Genomic DNA, 18,482 nt, shown 5'->3' on the forward strand with positions numbered 1-18,482 from the left:
ATTGTACAGGATTCTTTTGGCTATCCTGTTTTGTTTTGTTTTTCATATGAAGTTGAGTATTATTCTTTCCAGGTCTGTGAAGCTAATATCCAGATATAAAGAAATCAATAAATTAGACATAAAATGTCCAACAGTCCAACTAAGAAATGGGCTATAGAACTAAACAGAGAATTCTCAACAGAGGAAGCTCAAATGGCTGAAAGGTATTTAAAGAATTGCTCAACATCCCTAATCATCAGGGAAATGCAAATCAAAACGACTCTGAGAGACCACCTTACACCTGTCAGAATGGCTAAGATCAAAAACACTGAAGATAGCTTATGCAGGAGAGGATGTGGAGCTAGGGAAATGCTCCTCTACTGTTGGTGGGAATGCAAGCTTGTACAACCACTTTGGAAATCAATATGATGCTATCTCAGAAAATTGGGAATCATTCTCCCCCAAGACACAGCTATACCACTCTTGGGCATATACCCAAGGAATGCTCAATCATACCACAAGAGTACTTGTTCAGCTATGTTCATATCAGCATTGTTTATAATAGCCAAAACCTGGAAACAACCTAGATGCCCTTCAACTGAAGAATGGATAAATAAATTGTGGCACATATACACAATGGAATACTACTCAGCAGAGAAAAACAATGACATCATGAGGTTTGCAGGCAAATTGATTGGATCTAGAAAAAAATCTTCCTGAGTGAGGTAACCCAGACTCAGAAAGATAAACATGGTATGTACTCACTCATAGGAGGATACTAGATGTAAAACAAAGATGTCTAGACTGCTACTCACAACTCCAGGGAGGCTACCTAGAGAACAGGACACTAAGAATGACACAGGGATCACCCAATGACAGAGAAATGAATGAGTTCGACATGAACAACCTGGATGTGAGTGGGGGTAATGAAAGACAAGGGTCAATGGAAAGAGAGCTTAGGGGGTGGGAGATCCCAGCTGGATCAAGAACAGAGAGGGAGAACAAGAAATAAGAGACCATGATAAATGAAGACTACATGAGAATAGAAAGAAGCAAAGTGCTAGAAGGGTCCACTGAAACCTACAAAGATACCTCCACAATAGACTACTGGCAATGGTTGAGAGAAAGCCTGAACTTACCTACTCTGGTGATAGGAGGGCCAAACACCCTAATTGTCTTGCTAGAAATCTCATCCAATGACTAAGGGAACCGGATGCAAAGATCCATGGCCAGGCCCCAGGTGGAGCTCCAGGAGTCCAATTGGCGAGAAAGAGAAGGGTCTGTATGAGTGAGAATTGTTGAGACCAAGATTGGAAAAAGCACATGAACAAATAGCCAAATGAATGGAAACACATGAACTATGAACCAATAGCTGAGGAGCACCCAACTGGATCAGGCCCTCTAGATAAGTGAGGCAGTTGATTGGCTTGAACTATTTGGGAGGCATCCAGGCAGTGGGACTGTGACCTGTCCTCAGTGCATGAGCTGGCTGTTTGGAACCTGGGGCTTATGCAGGGACACTTAGCTCAGCCTGGGAGGAGGGGACTGGACATGCCTGAATTGAATCTACCAGGTTGAACTCAATCCCCAGGGGAGTCTTTGTCTGGAGGAGATGGGAATTGGGGGTGGGCTGGTTTGAAGGAGGGGGGGAGGAAGCGGGGAGAACAAGGGAATCCGTGGCTGATATGTAAAATTAAATTAAATTATAAAATAAAAACAATACAACATAAAAAAGAAAAAATTCTAGAGAAACAGAAAAGAAGAAAAAAGAAATAAAATAGAATATTGTAATTTTTCTATTATCTATGTCATAGAATCATACATTTATAACTTTCATATTTCATGTACACACAATTTAGGTTTCACTTTCTCACACAACTTGTTTTGGTAACAGAATGGGGGCAAATTGTCAGTAAGCCAGTTTTGCAGAGGAGCCTTAGGAAACACCAAAACTTTCTCCTTGTTCCCCCTATAAAGTTTTGATTCATTATAAGAAGTTCTGATCCAAGGACAATGACTTACAAAGCAAGCTGGGTAATACCTTTATCCTGAAGCAGTTCTTCACAACTGAACAAAAATCTCAATGTTTATTGCTACAAATGACTGCAACTATGAAGTGACATCTACATAAGAATTGTTAACAGTGGAGAACATTGAAGCTCTCAATGCTGATACAGGGATAAATTGTTATGAACTTCAGACATGGGTATACACACAGAGAGAGAGAGAGAGAGAGAGACAGACAGACAGACAGACAGACAGAGAGACAGAGGAGACAGAGGAGACAGAGACAGAGACAGAAAGGTGGAGAGAGACAGAGAAACAGAACACTAAAGGAAAACTTCACTGCAAGTAGGACACTCAGCTAATATGTGAATAAATATTCACCAAAGATGACACATAATGTGTTAATAACAGACATTTTCTAATAGACAACAGGTGGTAACAAACTCTATGTTACCAATAATAATAATGATAAATAAATTACTAAGAATTTACTTGGTGGGAGCCACACCCAGGAATTAAAATGTAAATTGTAATGACACAAGTTGCAATAACAAAGTGGATATGAACAAATCTTTGGATAAAGCAAGCCAAGAGAGAAATCAGGTCAGAATAGCCTACAGTGTGGAAATTGCAGACTGTGATTATGGTCGGTGGTAGGGGTAACAGACAGGGATGTAAAGAACGCTTGGGGACTACCTAATATTCTACATCTTAATGCGTATCTGAGCTACATAATCTGCCTACCACATACAATTTTGGTGACTTAAACATGTACAGTTGGAGAATCTTTCTACTGGCTTCTACCTACAGCTCTACTTCTAAACTCATAGTCCCCAATTGGGATACAAGTATTCTTTTCAAGGAGAATGGAAAACAAAGTATTCATGCTTCCACTATCTCATTTACTATTTGGGGTCACCATTATCAGTGTTGTTCCCATTGATCCAAAACAGTAGAAATTTAAGAAATGAAAATAGCTACTGTGTTTTCAGTAGTAATTTATTTACTATTTATTTGGATTAAAGTGCACACACACACACACACACACACACACACACTTTCTTCCTAAATCAACAAAGAACAGCCACTGAAACACTATCTAAGTTCCAATAATTTATTGCTTTCTCATTAGCAATAGCATATAAAGTCACTATAGGTATTTTATATTTCCAATTTTTATATATAGTATTTCAATTATAAAGTACATTTCCATAACAAATTGCTGGTGGCTGTGTCAGAGGAGCATCAGGTGGCAACTGAAGTTCAAGGTGTCAGGCCACCAGGAGGCTAATGCCTGGTGGGTGAATCTCAGATATGCAAGGCCCTGAGACCACAGACCTGGGAATGTCTTTTGCTTCTGCTCTGCCTTTACATGTTTGTTGCTGCTATCTTTCTCTGGTATCTGGTGTGAATGGGTGTGGAGAGATCCCCCACTGCCAGTAATGTAGTGTGTTTATCTCATGGAAACATCCTGTTCTACTGGGCACTTTTACCTGTGGATTACTATGAAAATGACTTCTTCTTAAGCTGCTCTGTCTAATTGATAATAATAATATTAGTTTATATAGAGTTTTGATGATAACAAAATAAAACAAAGAAGTGTCACACAGCTAGAACACATGAGTTTCTATTGAGGAACCATATAGATAGTGGCTTAGGTTAATGAGAAAAAAAATGAGTCCCCATAGACTAGCTACCTTAAACTCTTTTAATCTTAATGTTCAGAGTTGTGCTCACAGGTTTCAGAAGCACCATAGCTGAAAGAACGCTTTGAAAATAACTTAAAGTTAGACTAAGATGTTTTTGTCAAATAGCTTTGAGGTGAAAAACCCAAGAAGACAATCTAAAGTTTTAGAAAGGCACATTTTGAATGAAGAACTTGTTAAGATCAGGGAAAAAATATAAAGCAGTTCAATTATCATTAACTGATGTACTTTCCTTGCTAGGATTGGTTGATGATCAAAAGTGATGATTAATTCCTTATACCCATTTCTGCCCTCAATCTTCTGCTATAAAAAACTATCGATGAGTAGGTAAAGATTTAAAGTAGAGCTGACCTGACTCATTGCTTTTCTTTTCTTTTTCTTTTTTTCTTTTCTTTTCTTTTCTTTTTTTTTGAGACAGGGTTTCTCAGTATAGCTTTGCACCTTTCCTAGATCTCACTTTGTAGACCAAGCTGGCCTAAAACTCACAAAGACCCTCCTGCCTCAGCCTCCCAAGTGCTGGGATTAAAGGCATGCACCACCACCGCCCGGCTTGATTGCTTTTCATGTATAAAAGTTTGGGTTTGTGATGCCTTTAAGATTCCTTATAAGATTACCTTTCAAGATAAGTAATAACATAATTGGTTCTTTCTTTATAACTGATAAACACAGCCTGCCAGTAAAAGACCTTACTGAAAAGAATATCTTGCTTGCCTACACAGATAATGTATAACAAATTTCTTGGATATGACTGTATGTGGGTTCTTGGGAAAATTTGTTTTTCATCTATAATATGTAAAATGTTTAATCATGTAAGGTATATGGAAAAAATGATGTTTTTTTACTGTTTCATGTTCATTGTAATAATTCACTTAAAAAACAGAATGTAACCGCATTGTAATTTTTATATTGCCTGAAAGACTTTGCTGGATTATATAAGCTGTAAGAAAAAGAATAAAGATATAGTCAAAATGGGTTAGAAGAAAAACATCAAGAATGAGAGAGTTAGGAGAACATCAAGAGAGTTAGAAGGAGAAGGAAAACATCAAGAGGACAGAAGGGATTTTTTCTGGATGGAGATAAGAAAAAATACAGCACACAGAATGAAGAAGAATACAGAATAATACGGAAGGAAACCATCAATAATGTGTGAGTGTCTTTTTCCCTAACCCCATCAAAAAGTCATTGTATGAGCCAACTCTGTCGATTTCCCTTTGGGCCCTGTGCTGCGGGGGGCTGTCCCCCCCATCAGCAAAAATAAATAGTATGGACTCTCTAAAGGTTTTAATTATGTCTTTTAGTTTGTGAGATTATAATATAATTACATTTTCTCCCCAACCTTCCCTCCCTCCAAGCCCTCCCATACAACTTTTCTTGCTGTCTTTTAATTTCATGGTCTCTTTGTTCATTGTTGTCACACACACACACACACACACACACACACACACACACACACACGGTGTGTATGTTTACATGTACATTCCTAAATACATAAATACAACCTGCTCAGTCATTATAATGTTACTTGCAGGAAGATTTTCAGGACTATCCATTTGGTTTTGGATAGCCTGGGGAAGACAAGTGGGCTCTCAGTATTCCTTAACTGCCTGTAGTTCTTTGTGTAAGTTTGAGGCTTATGGGATTTCTCCATCTATCTTGTCCTGCCTATTGTTGTCCTTGTACTGCTCACGTTTAGGTCATCGTGTAGGTAGACGTTATGGGTATAGCTTCTAACATTACTAGGAGACAAAACCTCACTGCAGTTTAATATGATATTCTCTCAATTTCTTAATGCTACAAAAATTTCATGAAAAGATAATTATTTTTGACATCTAACAACATGAGTTGATACTAACAAAACATTTTATTGTATAGCAAATCAATTGGCAATTCTTGCTTCCAAACCCAGAGTCATACGGACATCCCTGGTTAAATTCAGTGACTCACAGAATAAAATGAAAGGTCATGATATAGTTAATAGACGTGTATGGATGAAGCAGAACTGATCAGAGATAGAGTGGGACAAAAATCAGAAGGGTAAGGAAAGTTAATATATATTCTATATATGGATGAAACTGTCAAAAATAAAAAGAGTTAATATAAAAATCTAAAAGCAACCTCTCATATTTTCATAGTAAACTTATTTTATCTCTGATCACTGCTTTATGTACTAGTAATTACCTTGTGCATCTCACAGTCAATAACTGTTCTCTGAAAGCTGTTTGATATAAAGTTATTTATTTTGAAAACAAATGATTTGATTCACATTTGATATCCCTCATACATAAAATTTATGTAATGTCATAAATTTCTTCCTTTTGTTCATTTAAATATACTTATTTGTATATAGTAAGTAGGCTAATTATTTTGATAATCAAACATAGTAGCCTAAAGAATAACAATGACATCAAAATATCTATTAGATCCTATTACTCTTGTCTGAAGACAGTATAATTTCCAGAAATTGAATATCCAGCTAAAATAAAATCATATTTCAATTTTTAGCTCTCAATTCTCCAAAGCTTACATTTTTTGCTCTATTGATAGAGATTTTATTGAAATATTTTAGCACTCTATAAAAATAGGCTGAATTTACTCCCAAGGATTGCAAATGTGGTGATTGTATTATATACAATGTTATCTGTACATTTTTTATAACATAAAGTGCTAAAAAATACTATATTAGGCCAGGCTCAGATTTGATATGTATCCACAATATGATTCTATATAACAAATTAGCAATATCAAAAGATCAAACATTAGCTACTCAGTATGTAAAGTGACAATAAAGGTTACAGTTTTGACATACTCCCTAAAAGTGGACATATTCTTAAGGTTAAATAATAATTAATGTAATTAAACCTAAAACTATTTTCTATTTTGTTAGTAAAACAAAAATAATTCATATAAATCAAGAAGAAAAATTCTTCTTGTCTCTTCTTCCCTCCCTCCCTCTTTTTTTTCCTTTCTTTTTTTGTTCTTCCGTTTTAAGTGTATTGTTGCTTTGTACTAAACTATCAGTTGCATGCTTCTAAGGCCATGTGCTGAAAAGGTGGTCCTCTCTGAGCCTTTTATTCCCTTCCACTCCTTAAAAGCATAGAAATAAAATGATATAAACATAATGACATCTGCTGTGCATGGCAGTGCATGATCTCTTCAATCCCAGCACTCGGGAGGTAGGTAGAGGCATGTAGATATATGTGAGTTCAATGCTAGCCTACTCTACAGAGCAAGTTCCAGGACAGCTAGGGCTGTTATACAGAGAAACTCTTTCTTAAAAACCATAAATAAATAAATGAATAAGTAGATATATAAAGGGATAAAAATGATATCTCACAATAGTCAAGAATGAAAAAATACTGCAAATATTGGTTGATTTAAATTCTATTCTGTGACCTAAAGATACATGATAGGTATCAAATTCACTTATATTGCAAATACCATATTCTATGGATACCATTTTTGATGGAATATATTATAATAAATTGCTTCTAAATATTTAAATTTGTAAAATTCAAAAGATTTTTAATCTTATACTTTTCTTAGGAAGCACTAGCAAAGGTACAAAATCATCGTGTAAAAAACACATCATATAAAGAAAATAATATAGATACTGCACTTTTGTAGAGTTGAAATAATCTGATTATATTAAGTCTCTCATGGGTAATAGCCACAAATTCTCAACAACCTATCAAAACAGAATGCCTGTTTGAAGGGATGAGGAATGAATTGAAAAGCTGGTGGGAGCTGTAGGGAACTATAGATGGGAAACTAAGGGGGAAATGTCCAACTATTTAGTCTAAGAATAAGTCCCTGTTCCATAGAGGAAATAAACTCAGAGACTGTAGTTGAAGTTTTCCTGGTCCTGCCTGGCCCATGGTCAGGACAAATTTCTCTCACCTGCCAGTCCCACAGCCAAGTAAACACAGAGAGACTTATATTACTTAGAAACTGTATGGCCATGGCAGGCTTCTTGCTATCTGTTCTTATATCTTAAATTAACCCATTTCTATAAATCTATACCTTGCCACGTGGCTTGTGGCTCATTGATATCTTACATCATGCTTCTCCTCATGGCGGCTGGCAGCATCTCCTGACTCAGCCTTCTTCTGCCCAGAATTCTCCTCTCTGCTTGTCCCACCTACACTATATTCCCTGCCTGACTACTGGCCAATGAGTGTTTTATCAATCAATCAGAGCAACACATTCCCAGTATCCCCAGCACTCCCCCCGCCCCCTTTTCTTTAAAGGAAAGGATTTAACCTTAACATAGTAAAACTACTATAACAGAACAATTAACAAGTATGAGAAGTATAGGTGGGACAAGGAGAGAGGAGAATTCTGGGAAGTGGAAGGCTGAGGCTGGGAGCCACAAGGAGAAGCATGATGTAAGATACCGGTAAGCCATGTGCCACCTGGCAAAGTATAGATTTATAGAAATGGGTTAATTTAAGATACAAGAACAGATAGCAAGAAGCCTGAGCCATTAGGCCAACAGTTTAAATAATATAAGTGTCTGTATGTTTATTTGAGTCTGAGTGGCTGCCGGCCCAGGTGAAGAATAACTTCAGCTACAAGAGACAAATTTACAGTTCTGATGACTTGAGTTCAAGAGAATGATAACTATTAAATACTTAAGAGAGAAACTCAAAAAAAAAAAAAAAAACAGAAAGAAAGCCATAAAAGGGAACCCACACTCCTATATGAAACTTGATCCAGATATCTACTTGAGACCTGATATAGATACCTGAGTCAAATTTCAAGCAGACAAAATGATCAGAAATGAACAAATTTAGAACCATCACTCTTCTCAGACAAAAAGTATGGAGTTTGAGGTCAACTTCTTGGATTCGTACAACAGAATCCCAAACTTCCCCCTTATGAAGAGTAAAACATTTGACTATACTTTTGTTCTCATAATCTTTAAATTCATGTAGTAAGGAAATCATGGTCCACAAATATTCAACTATAAATCTCCTTTCTCATATATATATATATATATATATATATATATATATATATATATGTATGTATATATATATATCTGTGTTTGTATGTGTGTGTGTGTGTGTGTGTGTGTGTGTGTGTGTGTAGTTTACTGATTCAGCTTTCCACAGCTGTGAAAATATCTGAAGGAAATTGGTTAAAGAGATCAAAAGCTATTTTGGTTGATTCTTTTAGAAATACCAATCCATGGAGCTTTGGTTCTATGCCTTTGGGCCTGGGGCAAAGTAACACATTATAACAGACACAAATAGTAAAGGAAGCTGCTTACCGCAGCAGGTGCCCTATTTGAAAAGTGGTTATGACATGGAAAGAGATTCCAGGGATACTAAGACAGTATCAAAGGAAGACACAGCTTAGTGGTGACCATTGTAAATCAAAGAGAAGGCTTGGGGGAAATTCTCACAGAAGGAAAATTTTGTGTTGTGAGATGCCTTTGGTAATCCCAAAGTCAGCTCAGCCATCAGGCAGTCTGAGGAGAGTCACTGTTTCTTTGTAGTAAAAATTGCTCCTTTGGTATTAATGAGAAAAACTAAATGAAGCTAGTTTTCCCAGCTCCTAGTTGATATACAAATCATCAGTCCTACAGATCACAAGCTAGGGAACAAATTACTAGTTTCCTACTAGTTTTTCTATAGATAATGACTCTGCCCTCTGGGTTATGATTACAGTTGCTAGATTACTTTTTAGAAAATTGAAAACCATTCTTTTTCTTAAAATACTAACTCTCCCCCTAAGTCTGATGATGTCTGCAGGGATGAAATGGCTTGATGTCTCTGTTACCACTGCATATCTGTTTCCTTGGCATTTAAGTCAGAGTGTACATAGCTCTGAAGTGAATCCGTAGATTATTTGAGAAATGCTTTGTAATCAAACAAAAATGTCTATTTGAGAAATGTTTTGTAATTAAATAAGATTGACTATCTGTATTTGACTAGTTTCTTTTCTTTTCTTTTATTTATTTATTTTATTTTCTCCATATTTCAAATCCAAAGCAACCATGACCAGAAGCACCAGTAACCTCAAGTTCCTGAAAGGTTTCCACCTATTTCCAGGAAAGAAATCAATATTTCTTCTATGTATTGTCTATATATCCCTGATTATTCTCATCCTATAACCATCCTGCTTCAGTGCTATAAAGGGAAAAGCTGACTATGACTCCTTAATTGTTCAGTGTCTGTGATAAAAGCCTCATTTTTTGCCTAAACAGTCTTTCACATATGAGTTCCCCCAAGGGAACAATAACCCATAGCTCAAGTTATTGTTAATAAAGAAACCAAATGTGCTAAAAGCTTTGATCTTGGACCTTATACCTCCAGAACTCTGAGAAATAAATTTCTAGTTTTATACCATCCAATCTATAGTATTTTATTAAGCTAACCCTAGTAAAATCATAACTCTTAAGTTCAAGGCAGAGGTAGATAACTTGGACTGAGGATATGGCTCAGTCATCTATAAAATGATCCCCACACAAGCATACCAGCATAAGTTAAGTAAAATAATTGATTAATAAAAAATCTAGCTGTGGTTATGCTAAAGTTTAATCCCAGCACTGGTAAGATAGGACAGGAGGATCTTTGGGGTCTGCTGTCTAGCCAGTCTCACCAAATCAGTGAATTTCCAGCTTAGTTAAAGATATATTCTCAATAGTTAAAATTCAGGAATCCATCCAACATCAATCTCTTACATTCATATACAAATCCACATGCACATGTACCTTCCACAAAAACACATACACTCATATGGTATATACAAACACATGCACATACTAAAAGTTTATCTTCCCTGACTCTCAGTTTCCTCTGGATAATAATACCATTTGCCACACCAACTCCACTGTCATCCATGTGACATGAACAATTATGTCAATAATAGTGGATGGGAGATACGTGTCCCACAGGACTAAGCTCCCTGGAAGTCCCTGGCAGAGTGCCCGTGTTATGCCTCCTTCTCGAAGGAGACGTGCTTCACAGATCATGAGCTCTCTGGGCTATGGGTTCTGTATAACTGCTTTTCTGATAATGTTTTAATTAATCTATAAAAAACAGCCAAAATTAATAAATGCTTGGGTTGTGAACTATGGAGGAAAGGGGAAGCTAGACATGGACCTTATTTAGATATAGCAGAATGAACTATTCCTTAAAGACCTCAAGCCTCAAGCCGCTAGATAATAGAAAGTATAATAGTTCAGGCACTTCTAGGGAATGAACACTCACCCACTAGGAATCCTTTAGGAATCCCAACTAAAGTGATTTATGGCAGAAAACATTATCTCATAGGAAGCAGATGGTGGGCCCCTCTGTTGAGGAAGTTCAGCATGGAAAACTTAAGGACTATAGCTGAACCCCTTCCCTTTACAGGTGTAAAAGTACAAGAGTCCATATTCCAGCAGGTAAAAAGTTTTATATTAGAAGAGATATATGGTAAAGAACTTAAGAAAGACTTAGAGAGGATCTGCAGCATCCAAATTGGCTAAATGGGTAATGAGAACCAGAAAAGTAAAAATGAATAATAAACTAGCGAGCAGCTGAGATAAAGATGAAGGACACAGCTGCAAGAAGCCTACACAAGTCTAGGGAGTGTACTAAGTTTAAAAAACACAGACTGCTCTTTGGGTCATAAAGTTCTTGTGAGTGAAGGGATATGTCTAGCACCAATTAATAATTATATGCTTACTGTTTTTAAAGATGATGTAATTGAATTATTGCCAAGCTCTTGTTGTTCCTTGTATGACTTGATAGTTTTCTTTTCTGTATATAAACTACTGATTTGCAGAAGTAAAATTGCAGCAAATTCAAACCACTTCTGAGTGTGTTGTCTGTCATTCGCCGAATCCTTGCCTTCCTGACTACCCAAGCTCTGGTCCCCCTACAGTTGTGGTACCCCCTATGGGCCAGTCTGTGGCAACCATTCACATTGTTGAAATGATTAAATTGGATAACTTGTGGTGAGATGTTCATGATTCTCTAATTCACATTATATTCAGATTTGGAATAAATACAATAGTGGTAGAACCTTTTGCTCAAAAAGTTTTATGTTGCAAATGTCACACAACACAGGATGGATATCTAAATCAAGTTTTCTTTGACTGCAAAACCTGTGATCTTTATATAGCATTTCCAAAATAGGGCTATAATAGAACTTTTAATAGCATACTGCTATAGCCATGGACCAGAGCATCACTCAGTCCTCATTAGAGAAGCATCTCTTCATGGTAAATGGCTATTCACACAGATCGACAACTAAATAGTATGAAGAGAGTGAGAGACTTTGGAGGACTCATCCCTACATGGGACATCTTTACAAAAATACTCATTTCAAGCTTCAGGGATGTATGTGGAAAAGAACACAGAAAGATTGTAAGAGTCAGAGGGTGTAGAAGACCCCAAGGAAATAGTCTTCCATAAACAACAGGGATGAAATGCACATGAACTCAGAGACTGTGACACAAGTTCAAACCAGACAAAATTCCAGCACTGAGAAGGGAAAGCAAACACAGAGTACTTCTTCTACCCAAGAAGGAATCTGCAAATGATAATTGGGAAATAAAATTCAACTTTCTCTAATAGAATAAAACTGGGCATATCTACTACACTGCACAGCAAGAACCAGGCCTAGATTTATCCAGTATAAAATTGACTTCATATTTCTTGTGTGCTTTTTGTTTTGTTTTAGTAATTTTTTTGTCTTATTGGTTTTTTTTATTTGTGTCAATTTTTGTCTTTTGAGAAAGAAAGAAAACAAAAAATTTTGTGTGTAGGGTGACAGGAATCATCCAAGAAGAGCTGGAGAGTGAAGATATGAAAAAATTGTACAAAATTTTAAATAACATATAATTATAAATGAATCATTTCAGTTCTTATATTCAAATTATATTTCAAATATATGTAAGGAAAGAAACTTATCATTGTATGAATAAAATATACTCAATCATGTTAAATTGGAATATGTAATTGCATCTAGAATTCTTCTGGTAAATTTTCATTAATCCAACACAAAAGGAAAAGCAACTGTAAATCGTAACTCAAATTCAGCATTTCACTCTATGATTTCAAATGTTGAACAAAGCTCTCATCTATACAGGGAAAGCTGTACCATGAGTCATTACACCTACATATAAGAAGAATGTTGATGCTCACAGAAGCTACCACATAGACTGAGATGATACTGGCTTTGGTAACCCCTGTCTACATATCAAGGACTAAATCTGAATAAAGTTTCTGTTACATTTACAAAATAACTAAGTTAATTTACTTACAAGAAAGAGGTTATTTGGTTTATGCATTTGGAGATGCTAGTTGATGTTCAATTGACCTCAATTAGGGCTGACATAGAAGCAACTCATTAAGTCATCAATGTCTGAGGGGCAAAGCTAATCAGGATTCAGGGAACAAAGAGGATAAGAAAAAGCCAAAGTCCAGTATTTTGAAGTCTAGCTTTTTGTGTTCTTTTTTTTTTAATGAAGATAAAAAACTTTAAATATATTTGTGTGTAACTGATAGTTACAAACAGCTCAGGTTATTTCATTTTTACAAAAATTATCCATACCAAAGCAATCTGGGGGCCATCTTTTATGGTCATGAGAAGTGAGGCCTTTGGGAAGAGTCTCCAAGACAGAAAGAGATGCAGGAAGTTCTTTATATATCTTGGATATCAGCCCTCTGTCAGATGTGGGGTTAGTGAAGATCTTTTCCCATTCTGTAGACTGCCGTTTTGTCTTATTGACTGTGTCCTTCGCTCTATAAAAGTTTCTCAGTTTCAGGAGGTCCCATTTATTAATTGTTGTTCTCAGTGTCTGTGCTACTGGTGTTATATTTGAAAGTGGTCTCCTGTGTTCAAGACTACTTCGTACTTTCTCTTCTATCAAGTTCAATGTTTTGTTTTGGATTTATGTTGAGGTCCTTGATCCACTTGGACTTGAGTTTTGTGCATGGTGACAGATATGGATCTATTTGCAATCTTCTGCATGTTGATATCCAGTTATGCCAGCACCATTTGTTGAAGATGCTTTCTTTTTTCCATGGTACAGTTTTGGCTTCTTTGTCAAAAATCAGGCATTCATAGATGTGTAGATTAATGTCAGGGTCTTCAATTCGATTCCATTGGTCCACACGTCAATTTTTATGCCAGTACCTAGCTGTTTTTATTACTATAGCTCTACGGTAGAGTTTGAGGTCAGGGATCATGATACCTCCAGAGGTTGCTTTATTATACAGGATTCTTTTAGCTATCCTAGGTTTTTTTTTTTTTTTCATATAAAGTTAAGTATTGTTCTTTCCAAGTGTGTGAAGAATAGTGTTGGGATTTTGATGGGGATTGCATTGAATGTGTAGATTGCTTTTGGTAAGATTGCCATTTTTACTGTTAATTCTACCTATCCATGAGCATGGGAGATTTTTCCATTTTCTGATATCTATAGGGAAAGACCATAGGAGGGACACAGTGATGACCCAGCAAAGGAGAAGTGGATGAGATCTACATGAGCAGACTGGGTGTGTGTGTGTGGGGTGTCAAAAGGCAAGGAGGGGGAATGAGAACATAGGGAAATGGAAGGGTAGAGCTGGAGCAGGGACAGAGTGGGATGGCAGGGAGGGAGATACCATGATAGATGAGGATATCATGGGAAAAGGAAGAGGCACGGTGCTGGGGAGGTTCTTAGGAACCCACAATGATGACACCACCTTGGACTGCTGGCAGTGGTCCAGAGGGTGCTTGGACTGGTCTACTTTGGGAACCAGTCTATCAAATACCCTAACATCATAGAACCTTTGTCCAGTGACTGATGGAGGCAGATGCAGAAGTCCATGGCCAGGCGCCAGGCTGAGCTCCGGGAATCCAATCGATGAGAGAGAGGAGAGATTCTGCAGGCGGGGAACTTCGAGATCATGACAAGAAGTGCAGAGATGACCGGCCACACTATTGGAGGCCCATGAACTGTAGACTAGTGGCTGGACTAGGCCCTCTGGATACGGAAGATGGTTGTTTGACTCAAACTGTTTGGAGAACACCCAGGCAGGGGGATCGGGATCCATCCCTGGTGCATGGACAAGCTTTTGGAATCTGGTGCCTGTGGTGTGGCGCCTTGCTCAGCCTTGGTGCAGTGGGAAGGAGCTTGGACCTGCCTAGGCTTGGTGTGCTGGACTCAGCTTACTCCCCATGAGAAACCTTGATTTAAGGGATGTGGGGATCTGGGGTGGCTTGGGAGGGAGGGCTGGGAGAAGGGAGGAGGGAGGAGGGGGGATCTGTAGGTGGTGTGTAGAGTGAGTAAAAATTTCTTAATAAAGAAAAATGGGGAAAAAAAGAAAGACAGAAACAAAGAAAGGAAAGGGAAGAAAGAAAGAAAGAAAGAAAGAAAGAAAGAAAGAAAGAAAGAAAGAAAGAAAGAAAGAAAGAAAGAAAGAAAGAAAGAAAGAAAGAAAGAAAAGAAAGAAGGAAGGAAGGAAGAAAGACAGACAGAAAGAAAGAAAGAAAGAAAGAAAGATAGATAGATAGATAGATAGATAGATAGATAGATAGATAGATAGATAGAAAGAAAGAGAAGAAAGAGAAGAAAGAAAGAAGGAAAGTGAGCCAAAGTCACCAAACCTATTTCAAAGTCACATTCTTATTAGGCTGGTCTCATATAAAGATTTGGTACCTTGGTGACCAGGTCATGAAAAACATTCAGAGGAAATTGGAAACCCACATCATAAACATTATTGTGAAAAATCAAAAATGTATTCATATTATTGATGAGCATATTATAGGTAATGAGGTTTATATTTATGGGACTTTAAAATCTTTGAAGGTACAATAGAAAAATACATTGTAGATGTACAAAGGGATTCTTCTAAGTACTTTGAGAAGAAGCTAGGCTTGGACAGGGTAGATCTCAGAAAAGGATAAGCATACTCATACATGGAAAAAATGACTATGTAAGTTAACTACCAGGTGATTAAAGTAGAAATTTTTATACTGGTTTACATAGCAAACTCTGTGAAGTTATTAATCATCACATGTTTCTTTTCTGATCAGCCTAAAAAACAATACTAAATTTATATGAGCACATGTCACCTGGTAGAAAACATTATTTCAAAGAGACCCAGAAAATATCCATTAAATATTTCTAATTTTTTTTATTTTACCTGGATAGAACATAATCTAATATTTGCTTGCTTATTCAGAAAATTGAATAGAAATAAAAAATATATGTATAAGAAAAGCGTTGTTTGCCCTCAGTGTCAGTCCTTTCAGAATGTTTATTTCATTAATCTATTTTAATCCATCAAAGTTAGTTCTGGATCATAAATTCTCACTTATTAGCATATTCAAATAAACACAATTTCCAAATGAATATTTTTATTTCTACATCTCACTTTTTACTCTAGGAAGATTATCATTATCTAAATTATCTAAACAGATTATTATCATCTGTTTAAATTTTATATAGTAATAAATCCATATACTTCTTAATTTGAGAGTAGTATATAAATATCAAATTTTAATGTTTTATTGAGTCATATTCAATATCTATAATTTCCATTTATGTAATATATAGATTTTGCACATATACACATAGCCAGGTTATATTACCACAATCAACCCACCAAGAATACTTATTATTTACAAATATTTGCTCCTAGTAGCCTGTGTGTGTGTGTGTGTGTGTGTGTGTGTGTGTGTGTGTTATAGAAATCAGGCAAATGCTGTCTGCTTTTGTTTTCTTTTTTGTAACCTCTTCTATTGTATGATATTTTGTTTGTGTTCTGACAAATAATGCTTGCCTGGAGATCAGAGAGCAGAGCTAGCCACTAGTTAACCATAGAGGCCAGGCTGTGGTGGCTCACACCTTTAATCTTAGCACTTAGGAGGAAGAAGCAGGAAGGTCAGGAGTTCAAGGTCACCCTGAACTACATGAGATTGAAACAGTCTAAAAAGGAAACAGACTGGAAGTGTTGATGTGCGCCTTTAATCCCAACACTAGGGAGGTGGAGACAGGAATATAAGGCAGGTGGAAGCAGGATACCCTCCCCCCAATTCGGTCAGAGGATCTGGAGAGGTAAGATGTGACTGTGGCTGCTCCTTTTGCTTCTCTGATCTTTCAGCATTCACCCTCAATATCTAACTCTGGGTTTTTATTATTTATTAAGACAATTAAGATCTCACTTCATTATTCTTTTAGATTACTTTAAACTATACTGTATAATTCTGCTGATAAATGGAACTATATTTTAAAGAAATATTCATTGTGCATTACTGAAATGTTATACCTGTTGGTTAGCATTATCTATTTTTCTGTCCCCTAATTTGTGGAAGCCAGTCAGCATTTTCCATTCCTGACTGTTCTTTGTTTGATAATTTCTTTTACTATGATTAACTTTTTATTAGATTACAAATATCAAAGTGATACATAAGATTAAAGAGTAAGTATTGTTGTTATGATTAATCTAATATTTAATACTGAGGCAATTTCCAGAATCTTTCTTTTTTAATTAAATTCATTTATTTATTTTACATCCCAACCTCAGTTTCCACTCCCTCCTCTCCTCCCATTTCCACCCTCTCCTCCTCTTCACAATCCCCCATCCACTCCTCTTCTGTTTCTGTTCAGAAAGGGGCAGGCCTCCAATGGGTGAAAACAAAGCTTGGCATATCAAGTTGCAGTAAGTCTCAGCATCTGCCTTGTATTAGGCTGGGCAACGCAACCCAGTATGAGGAATAGGTTCCCCAAAGCTGGCTAAAGCATTAGACAGCCCCTGCTCCCATTGTTAGGAGTCCCACAATTAAATCAAGGTACACTACTGTCACATGTATGTAGAGGGCCTAGGCCAGTCGCATGCAGGTTCCCTGTTTGTCAATTCAGACTCTGTGAGCTCTTATGAGCCCAAGTTAATTGATTCTGTGGATTTTCTTGTGATAACCTTGACCCCTGTGGGTGATCCATACAATCTTTCCTCCCTTTCTTCAGCTGGATTCCCCAGGCTTAGCCTAATGCTTGGCTGTGAGTCTCTGCAACTGTTTCCATCAGTTACTGAATGAAGGCTGTCTGATGATAATTAAGATAGTCACTAATTATGCTTGTCTTTTGGGGTGTGTACTACCTCATGGTATAGGCATAAAAACAGGCAGGTTAATCAATGGAATTGAATCAAAGACCCAGAAGTAAATCTACACACCTATGGAGATCTGATTTTGAAAAGAAGCTAAAATTGTACAATGGAAAAAAGAAAGCATCTCCAACAAATGGTGCTGGCATAACAGAATGTCAGCATATAGAAGAATACAAATAGAGCCATATCTGCACCCTGCCCAAAACTCAAGTACAAGGGGATCAAAGACCTCAATATAAATCCAGTTACACTGAACCTGATAGAAGAGAAAGTGGGAAATAGCCTTGAATGCATTGGCACAGGAGACAACTCGCCTAATAGAACACCTGTAGCACAGATACTAAGATCAATCGTTAATAAATGGGATCTCATGAAGCTGGAAAGCTTCTGTAAGGCAAAAGACAGTGTCAAAGAGACACAAAGGCAGCCTACAGAATGGGAAAAGATCCTCACCAACCCCACATCTGACACAGGACTGATTTCCAAAATACATAAAGAACTCCTTTGATCATTTCATTAGTTACCTCTCATATCAGGGACAAAATGCATGGCAGAATCAGCTTAAGATTTCTTGTTGTTTAGTTTCATGGTAGAAAAGATAGACTGGCTTCCACGGGTGCAGAAGTGCCTTTTATATGTTTAGATGGAATCATAGGGAGACTTGCTCACATCTCAGTCCCACAGGAAGCAAAAAGCCCTC

Source organism: Peromyscus leucopus, chromosome 2 (genome assembly GCF_004664715.2).
Source record: "Peromyscus leucopus breed LL Stock chromosome 2, UCI_PerLeu_2.1, whole genome shotgun sequence".
NCBI lineage: Eukaryota > Metazoa > Chordata > Mammalia > Rodentia > Cricetidae > Peromyscus > Peromyscus leucopus.